The 9,723-nt window shown below is 39.8% G+C and overlaps 1 protein-coding gene and 1 long non-coding RNA gene across 3 annotated transcripts in view; one reads left to right on the top strand and one right to left on the bottom strand.

Moving 5' to 3' along the window:
* Window positions 1-2,838, bottom strand: part of cers2b (ceramide synthase 2b) — a 9,765-nt gene extending 6,927 nt beyond the window's left edge. The window contains exon 1 of one of the 2 annotated variants that reach the window (XM_058402576.1): window positions 2,441-2,838. The gene's annotated coding sequence lies outside the window, so the exon portion shown is untranslated. Of the gene's footprint in view, window positions 1-2,436 lie in introns of both variants that reach the window. The other variant, XM_058402566.1, reaches the window with a different exon arrangement.
* A 3,430-nt stretch (window positions 2,839-6,268) lies between these two features.
* LOC131355136 (uncharacterized) lies at window positions 6,269-8,434 on the top strand. The gene is made up of 4 exons (XR_009204835.1): window positions 6,269-6,457; window positions 6,608-6,778; window positions 8,134-8,227; window positions 8,318-8,434. It is a non-coding gene; the product is annotated as an uncharacterized LOC131355136 (long non-coding RNA).
* The last annotated feature ends 1,289 nt before the right edge of the window (window positions 8,435-9,723 follow it).

Below are 9,723 nucleotides of genomic sequence, written 5' to 3'. Positions count from 1 at the left end.
CACTCACACACACACACTCGCTCTCTCTTTCTGCTTAGTTTAACTCCAAACCTGAGTATACACACTCCAGTGCATCTCCAATGCATCTAAAACTCTGATTGGCTGGTCAAGTCATGTGACACTGCTCTGGCCATTCTGCCCCTGACCTATCACTGCAACGTGTGTGTGAGAGAGCATGCAACAGCTGTCCAGTTCATGACTCATATACAGGCGTCCCCACACACACACACACCCTCGTTACTCATGTCTGATTCATTTATCCCATTTCAGCAGAAAGATGCTGCATCCCGAATCACACACTCGTACCCTAAATAGTGAGCTAAAGTAGATTTTGGAGTACAGATTTTGACTTCCTCGGGGTCAAGAGGGTGGAGCTTACTTTAAACTTAATCAGCCAATCACAAACTTGACATCTCTGATCTTTCTGTTCATTACCCGACACTGATAGAGGTACACAAGAACAGAATAAAGCACTTCTGAGGACAAATACGGTGAAATGTTTTTGCATCTCATTATGAATAAAAATGAGATGCAGCAGGTCCGATCTCAGGCTATGATGTTTTTTTGTATAATTGCACATAATGGGTACGGACTTAGAACAATTTTTAGAAAGTAACCTGAATCAAAACATACAACGTATACCAATCCCTACATGAGTGCACTACTTAGAGTATGAAAGAATGAATCATTAGTGTTCATCTTTGACCCGACTCCCTACATTAATCAATAGGGAGACATTTCAAAATCAGTTTTCTGATTAGGATTCAGTTTTCTACATTAGCTACTAGGGATCCATTTGAGAATCACATCAATTTGTGAATCATCTTGGAGTACACGTCCTACATTAATGAATAGGGAGCCATTTAGGAATCAAATCAGTTTTGAATCATTTAGGATTCCTCTTCCTACATTTGCCAATAGGGATCCATTTAAGAGTCAAATCAATTTGTGAATCATCTTGGATTCGACTCCCTAAATTACTCAATAGGGAATCATTTAGGAATCAAATTAGTCTGAATCATTTAGGATTCAAATCAATTTATGAATCATCTTGGATTCGACTCCCTATATTAATCAAAAGGGAGCCATTTAGGAAGCAATTCAGTCTTGAATCATTTAGGATTCGGCATCCTAAATTCACCAATAGAGATCCATTTAAGAATCAAATCAATTTGTGAATCATATTTGATCAGACTCCAAACATTAATCAATAGGGAATCATTTAGGAATCAAATCAGTTTTGAATCATTTAGGATTCCGCTTTCTACATTTGCCAATAAGGATCAATGTAGGAATCAAATCAATTTGTGAATCATCTTGGATTCGACTCCCTAAATTAATCAATAGGAAATCATTTAGGAATCAAATCAGTCTTGAATCATTTACAATTCAAATCAATTTGTGAATCATCTTTTATCTTACTCCCTATATTAATCAACAGGGAACCATTTAGGAATCGAATCAGTTTGTGAATCATTTACAGTTCCTTACTTCTTATGTATGTGCACTAAATATACCCTTACTCCTGCTTATTAGGATTCATTTTGGATTCAGTTGCTGAACTCTTATATAAACACACTGCAATTACACACACACACACACACACACACACAAACACACACACACACACACACAGTGTATTAAATTATAAACCTCCTCCCGGTAACTAGTGCACTAGATCAGAAAGGCAGCTTCTTGGCTACTCCTAATACAAAGTGCACTACAATTAGTGCACTACTTCTCTAACAAGGAGCCCTAAATACTCTCTTCGTGATTTGTGAGTCTATTTAGAACCCTGGCTGACCGGAACAAAGTCTCTATAAAGAAACAAATCTTTTCACGTCTTCAATCAATGCACTACGTAGTACCCTAAAACTAGTGCACTATGGGCGAAGCATTTGGGAGTCATTTAGGATTCACTAAATTATTTACTTCATATTCCAGTGTAAAGGTGCCTCATTTGGTGTCTTAGTCTTTATATCTATATACACCGAATAATGATTAATATAATGGACTGTACACTCTAGTGCACTAGACACTCAGTAGAGTGATTTGAGACACAGCCCAGGATGAAATAGCGGAACAATGACACATGAACGTTTCACCAAACTGCTGAGATAAAAAACCCAAAAAGCTGAAACCAGTTAAGCGAGTGTGTGCGATTTGCAAGTAAAATAACTCTGTAGACCATTAACGGTCACACCAGTCCGATTAAACTGAATATCCGGGTATTTTTGTGTGTGTTTTTAATGTACGGTTTAACATTTTTCTGTGTGTGTGTGTTAGCTAGCTAAAACGCTAACATTTGTCACTGAGGATTCGCAGCCTGCGTGATCACGCGCACACCTGCACTACACACTCATAGACACACACTTTAGTGTAGACTTTTATTCAAAAGTTTTTAAAATAACGGTTGAAAAATAACTGCCGCCTCACGTGCTTTGGTCACGAGCCTGGTGTGTGGTCCACTGTTGAAATCTGGCGAATAAAACGTAGAAATCTCCGTTAAAGCCGCTGGAGGGGGAAAAAACAACAAACTCCTCTGACAGTTCGGTTGACGTTAACTCCGTGTGTTCCCGGTGAGTTTACGGTTGTCCACCGCCGCCGAATAACCACATCTCTAATGTCTTCTCGAATAAAGAAAACAAAAACAAGGTCTTTATCTTTCTCCGGGCAGAAACCGGTAGCACGTGCCGTTACCGTCACCGGGAGAAAAAAAAGGAAATCACAACTAAACAGAAAGGGGGGGGTAACTGTGTTAGGTTGGTCTGTTAGTTCCTCGTGCTCAGATAACGGACCTTTAAAAAGTTTTACCGTCCGCGAGGCTCTCTTTCTTGTGGGAGGAGCCTCAGGCTGACTAATCACAGGCTCCATCCGCGTGCGCGTGGAGAAAGCGCGAAGGGGGCGTGACTGAGGGATCACGAGAGAGAGAGAGAGAGAGAGAGAGAGCGAGCACGGAGTGGTAGCGCGCGACCGGAACTGGAGCGGGTGGGGGGATTTGTCAGAGGATGACGTCAGGGGTCACAGGAGTCCCCTAATGAATGGCTCTTTATTGGACATATACCATTATGCGGTGTACCATTAAGTGTGGTGCGCGTGCACGCGATCGGAGCAGAATTCCAAACAGCACACTGGTGCACACTTTAGTGCACTAGATATGGTGCAGAATCCATTATTATTATTATTATTATTATTATTTCAGCAACTGCACACATCCCAAATGACTACATTAAACCTATAGTAGTGCACTTATAGTAGAAAAAGAGCATCAAGATAACGATTCTCACAAACGGTGTAAAATGTTGGCACGTGCATCCACGTAACTCGAGGTTCGTCCCATTCAGATCTACACAGTGCACTAAATAGGGCACGAAATGACCCTCACTCGCACCCTATGTAGGGCACCAGATGTCCAGTTATTTATGATTCATCCCATTTTGATTCTCCTAGATATATTAGCCTTCGTGATGGCCAAGTTTTACTTAACCCTTACTCCTAGGGTATGAAAGTCCTTCCACCCTATGTAGGGATGTCCAGGCATTTGGGACACGCTCCAAAGAATTTAAAGGGTCTCTCGTGAGCACCACATTTCTTGTGTAAACTCGTGTATGAAGGTCATCTCCTGGGCTTTATTTTCATGCACCTAGTTAGCAGAGAGAAGAAATACACTGCTTTCTGTTGAGCTAACATGCTAACATCCAGAGCTTTCACACCTTCTACACCTTCAGCAGTTTACTCAAAAATAGAGCGATTTACTGCTTCAGTAAGACTCCGGACACATCACCAGGGTTGCCAGATCTGCGTTATAAAAACACATCCAATCAATACTAGCCCAAAAACTAGACTAAAAAATTAATAAAAAATTAAACTAGCTGGAAAACTAGCCCCAAACCCCAAAATATACCACTGCCTTCCTCAAACACACACAATTACAGTCATTGTTTTACTTTACACACAATTTCAACTTTAAACATCACTGTATAGTAGTTATTATAAACACAGTCTGTTATGATAAATAAAGCCATCTTACCCCAAAACTGAGGGGCTGCTAATCCTTTATTTTTGATCTATTATATTTCAGTACAAGCTTTTCAGTCAAATAAAAATAAGGAAATATGTCAAATCTTTAATTCCCGGGAGAAATAAAAAGTACAAAAAGTAGTGGGTTTGTTAGGATTTGGCAATTCTTCATGACAGCAGCTGATTTCTGACTAAAACTAAACACATGCTGTCTCTCTGAACTCAATGGTAGAACAGCGACACCCAGTGTTCATACTGGGAACCTCATGTTTCAAACTTTCTGACCTGTGAGCCAACTTTAATTTGATCTCTTTAAACACCTCTCAGACACGACTGTAAAAATAAATAATAAAAATAAATAAATCACTTTACACGCCCATTGTGTATTGTTTCACAGGCGAAGCGTCTGTTTACAGGTGAAGAACGTGAGGCCGAGCTTCAGTGTTAATTTAGACTTTCTGACAGAGGAGTTAATTGATCTAAAATGCAACTTTTAATGAATGCAATTCTTCCACTGCGCCCACTGCTGGTTGTAGCTGGAGCTGCAGCCACAGCTGTGGGAGTTTTTTATTATTTCAAGAGGCGTGGCTATGGGGAGAGAAGGACGGAGACCACGGACACAAGTCCCACCCACGGTACACCATCCATCTCTCTCTCTCTCTCTCTCTCTCTCTCTCTCTCTCTCCATTTTTAAAGAGAAAACTTACCTGGTTGCATAAATGTGCTCACTCCTAAACTAACACGCAGTTTTGATTTTATTAAAGCACTCAGTCTTGTTGTCTAGAGAGACTCGAGTCCATCATCATGGCACCTCCATGTGTAGAAGCAGCTGATTTTTATTAGGGTTTGATCCGAATCACTGTTATCTGTATGCTAGCTACTTCTCAACATGAGACTGAATGTAATTCTGAACACAGCCACACCCCCAATTATAAAAGGGTGTGTATACTTATGCAACCAAGTTACTGTAACTTTTTTTGTCCTGTTTTTATCAGCTTTATATAGCTTTTTGTTGTCCATCCAGGTACATGTGATATTTTTTGTATGATTATTTATTGCATTATTTTTTCTGTAGACTCTTCCTCACTGGATAGTAGCTCTGTGTCTGATGAGGGCGGAGTCAGTGACACACACAGTGACGACAGCACCGTCTCTGATGTAATCTCCAAACCACAATCACATACAATAATCAAGACTATCAGAAAATGATAAGAGATGTAAAATATATGAATATGTTATGGCCACTCTGGAGACTAATGAGACCCATTGTCACTTTTTCTAATAAAAAGTTTGCATTAATTAGTATTTATAATATATCCTTAAGTGGTTATTGGCAGTATGAACAATATTCTGTTTACTGTCTTATTATAATATCGTACCAGTAATTCTGTCCAAGGTTACACATATAATAAGTCTAAAACCAAACAAAATAAACCAACAATAGTCATTGGGAGACAAAACCAACTAAAGCTCTCTTAAACCTTAAACATGTTCTCTTCTGGAGAATGAAGTCTGAACATGTGTAGAAGTAAATAAAGCCAACAAGCTTCGTTCCTTCTTCCAGGACTCTTTGGCTGAAGCCCGGAGGAGATATGAGACGGCGATGGAGATGAACAGTTGGAGAGGAAGAACTCCTACCTGACACTCAAGGAGAACGTACTGCTAGAACACCTCTCTCGGAACTGGATTCTTTTTAAAGACCTCCGGAGTGTAAGTGAGAACCAGTCATTTATTCTTCTGCTTATTAAACAGCTCATGCTTACAAACTCAATTAACATAATTAGCTGACAAGAACAACAACAGAAACTTACCCTGAAACATTAATATCTGCATTTAGGAACATGAGAGAGTTGTTCAGGCCCACAACAGCCTGAAGGTGCACTACAGCAAGATAAAGCAAGAGTACGAGTACTCTAAAGGTACGTGGTGTGTCAGCTGTAGGTCTTTCCCCTTCCACATCCCTTATCTTTTCTAAAGTTTCTAAAGTAAACAATATGTAAATATCATCTGCTTACTTCCATGGCTGTGTTTTAGAAGCGTGAACAAGAGCAGCTCTGTCTGGCTCGAGTGATGGAGTCCAGTGCTAGACTGGAGAATGAGAACACTGACCTGCTGTCTCAGATGGACACACTGAGATGCTCCATGCATCAACTGAAGGAAATGCTTGTTGAAGCACACAGGAAGTGTGCTGAAGAAAGGGTAAGAGAGAGATTCATTGCATGAAGCAGTTCCTTTTGAAATCCAGGGAGGATTCATGATGTTCATGTTGGATGAGGAGTTACACCACAGGAGATATGTGATTAACTAAATGAAAAAAGTTTAAAGCTCATCTGCTCTGCGTCTGTTTTAGGAGCAGAAGCGAGAGTCGGAGGCCAAGACTTTTAAGGAATTGGAGTTCAAGCACAAGACTTTTACACACAATGATGAGTTACTAGTGGTAAGCTTTTCTTCTTCAGTAGCCATGAATAACTCTTCTTGTGAACTGCCTCTTGATTCAGCTTTATCTTGACGAGCGATGAACCGACTCTTTAAAAGCATCTGATTCTTTGTGTAAGAAGTAAACAAGCTCTGGTTCTTCTACTTGCAGGAAACTCTGTCTGAAACTGAGGCTAAGCTTCTGAAAGCGATGAAGTGCAACACTACACTGGAGCAGGAGAGAGCTGAGCTTTTTTACCAAGTGCATTTACTGCGACATTCACTCCAGGAGCTGGAGGAAATGCTGTCTGATTCCGAGAGGAAGTATGAGGCTATAAAGCAGGTAAGACAATCCTGGTGTTAGCGAGCTCCTTTTGAAATAAGGTGAGGAACTGAGATGGTTCATGCTGAATGAGTCGAAGAGAAGCAAAGGCTCTACACGGACTTGAACAATGTTTTTAAAACCGTCTCGAACGGAAGCGATTTGTTAATTTTGTATTGACCATGCATGTGCAACATCCTGTAGGTTCTGTACGGGAAACATGATTAGTTCATCTCCCGAGTCATTCGGTCATCATGTGAAAGCCTCATAGGCTTCAATTAGTTCATCTCCCGAGTCTTCAGGCCCGAGTCGTTCGTTTGTTCATCACGTGACCACTTCCTGGATCGTTATCTTACAGTCAATAATACTAATGTAATGGTGTATAATATTTAGGAATTATCATTATACAGTAATCCCCCGTTTATTGCAGGGGTTACGTTCCAAACCCACTCACAATAAACAAAAATCCGCAATACACGGGCGCCACCCCCAAATGCTTTTTTTTTATTGTTTAAGCCGTAAATGATCCTCCCACACTCTTTAAACACACAGAAAACATTTGCAAGATTATAGTGAGAAAAAACTGTAAAAATACAGCGTACAAAGAACAAAACCAAACACTCAGGACAGTGACACGCCAAGAACTGTGATGCTGGAGAATTCTGCTTCCCTTTCCCCAACTGCCCGCATAGCCAAGAGCCAATCACAGCCGTGATTAAATGAATGAGGCATTCCGATTGGCCAGACTCGTTCCTCCAGCTGTACTGTATTTTGATTTCTTCCCCACACCGCGCTTTCCTAAACAACGCTACGCTGTACAGTATTTTATATATTATTAACATTTTACTTTATTTTAATTAATGTTTATATTTTGTAATTAATAATTATATTTTTTATGAATAAATTATCTCATTTCAACATAAAAACAATTCACTATAAGGTTTGCGGATACCGCGATGCACCGGGAAAATATGCAAAAAAAAATTTATGTTCCAAATAAAAATCCGCGATATGCCGGGACCACGATATATATACCGCGATATAGCGGGGGATTGCTGTATCATTATCATTATCAGGTGTTCTTGTTCCTGTCAGTCTGGTTTTGGCCTTGGTTGATTTATAGTTTTGTTTATAGTTTTGTTTCATTCTAAATCTGATCAATGTTTGTGTAAGTAGATGTGTCAAGGTAACTGGCTATTAACCCCTAACACTGTAATTATATTCTGCTGAAATGAACAAAATAACTCGATAATAGGTTAGTTCATTTTGCTGAACGAGATTCAAAGATCAGAGTCGGTAAAATGATCTGAACTTCCCATCACTAGATACGAGGATTTAGATCTTAATCACTCTTCCGCTCCGTGGCTGTGTTTTAGGAGAAAGAACAAGAGGCGCAGGCTCACAATATCCTGAAGAGGAAGTACAAGAAGATGCTGGAATTTTTTAATGCAGTTTAATAACCTACTAACGGTAAGCACACACACACACGGATATTTAAAAGCTAATATTCATACTCCTGTATGATAACATGATCACTACATTAACTCTGTATTTTCACAGAACTTTTACAAAGAGGAGGAAGTGGTTCTATGAACCCCAGGTAATTGCCCCTGGTTCTTACGAGGAGTGAAACAAAAGCACCGCTGACATGCTGGCGCTCATGGATGACTAAAAAAATAAATAAAGATTGTGAAAAAGTGTTTCAAATCTGTTAAGATTTTGAACAATTCAATACTTCAAAGTCATTTTTTTCCTCAAATCCATTTTAATGAACCAATTCTTACTTTCCTAAAAGAAAACAAATTGAAATAAATACTTTACTAAGTCAAACAGAATTAAAAGGGAAATCTTTTTGCCCCTACATCATGATCAAGATTCATAATAAAAGCTAATATAGTTCACTTGTGGCTGATTCCCGAATGCTTGTGTTACATTTATAGTGGACTACATAGGGCAGAGGGAAAATTCTACATTTTCTACCCTGTGTAGTGCACTTTAGAGGGTACAGAAAAATTAGAACCCCACCATCTGCTTGATTCGGTCCTGTAGCCTGGTAGGAAACAAGGGCTTCCTTAAACCAACCTATGTAGTTCACCATTGTAACATACCTCCTAAGGCAGAATATCTAGAATCCATATACAGATTTATTGGAAACACACAGCAAACAAATCCAAAACGTGAACTAGAATTGTAGTCTGGGAAAACAGGTCGAAAGTAATCAGTAATTATATTCAATTCAATTTCAATTCAATTTGTATAGCGCTTTTAACAAAGAGCATTGTCTCAAAGCAGCTTTACATGAGAAACAACATAAGAAAACAACAAACATATAAACAGACAAACAGTCCTAGATCTTATCCCAAGTGAGCAAGCCTGAGGTGACTGAGGCGACTGTGGCAAGGAAAAACTCCCTTAGATGGTACGAGGAAGAAACCCTGAGAGCAACCAGACTCAAAACGGAACCCATCCTCATTTGGGTGACAATTGTGTGATGCAGATACAGCATGTGCAGAATGTTATGTAAATCAATAAGGAGGTTGTTGTCCACAGCGCTGCTGTGAATATCCCAATCCTCACAAAGCAGATCCCGGCTGGAGCTGGTCCATCTCCAGATGCCACTGGAGCCGGCACAGTCTCTGTATGCCTCGGGATGGGTAGAAGAAGGGAAACAATGGAACAGCATTAGCGTAGCTGCTGTTCATAATATTAGCAGCACTAGATGATAATGTGTATTTAATCAGATGTACTGGAGCACAAGGTTATGGGATGTGTTAAATGTATGCCAGGCTAAAGAGATAAGTCTTTAGTCTACGTTTAAACTGACTGAGTCTGAGCCTGAGCCTGAGTCTGAGTCTGAGCCCCGAACACTGTCAGGAAGACTATTCCAAAGTTTAAAGTTGTGGAATTTAATATTCTGGGAACTACTACAAGTCTGGAATTTTGTGATCTTAAAGAGCGTGGTGGAT

Source organism: Hemibagrus wyckioides, linkage group LG01 (genome assembly GCF_019097595.1).
Source record: "Hemibagrus wyckioides isolate EC202008001 linkage group LG01, SWU_Hwy_1.0, whole genome shotgun sequence".
In the NCBI taxonomy this organism is placed as follows: Eukaryota; Metazoa; Chordata; class Actinopteri; order Siluriformes; family Bagridae; genus Hemibagrus; species Hemibagrus wyckioides.
Note: the sequence above shows the minus strand (reverse complement) of the source record. Positions and strands in the feature narration are given on the sequence as shown.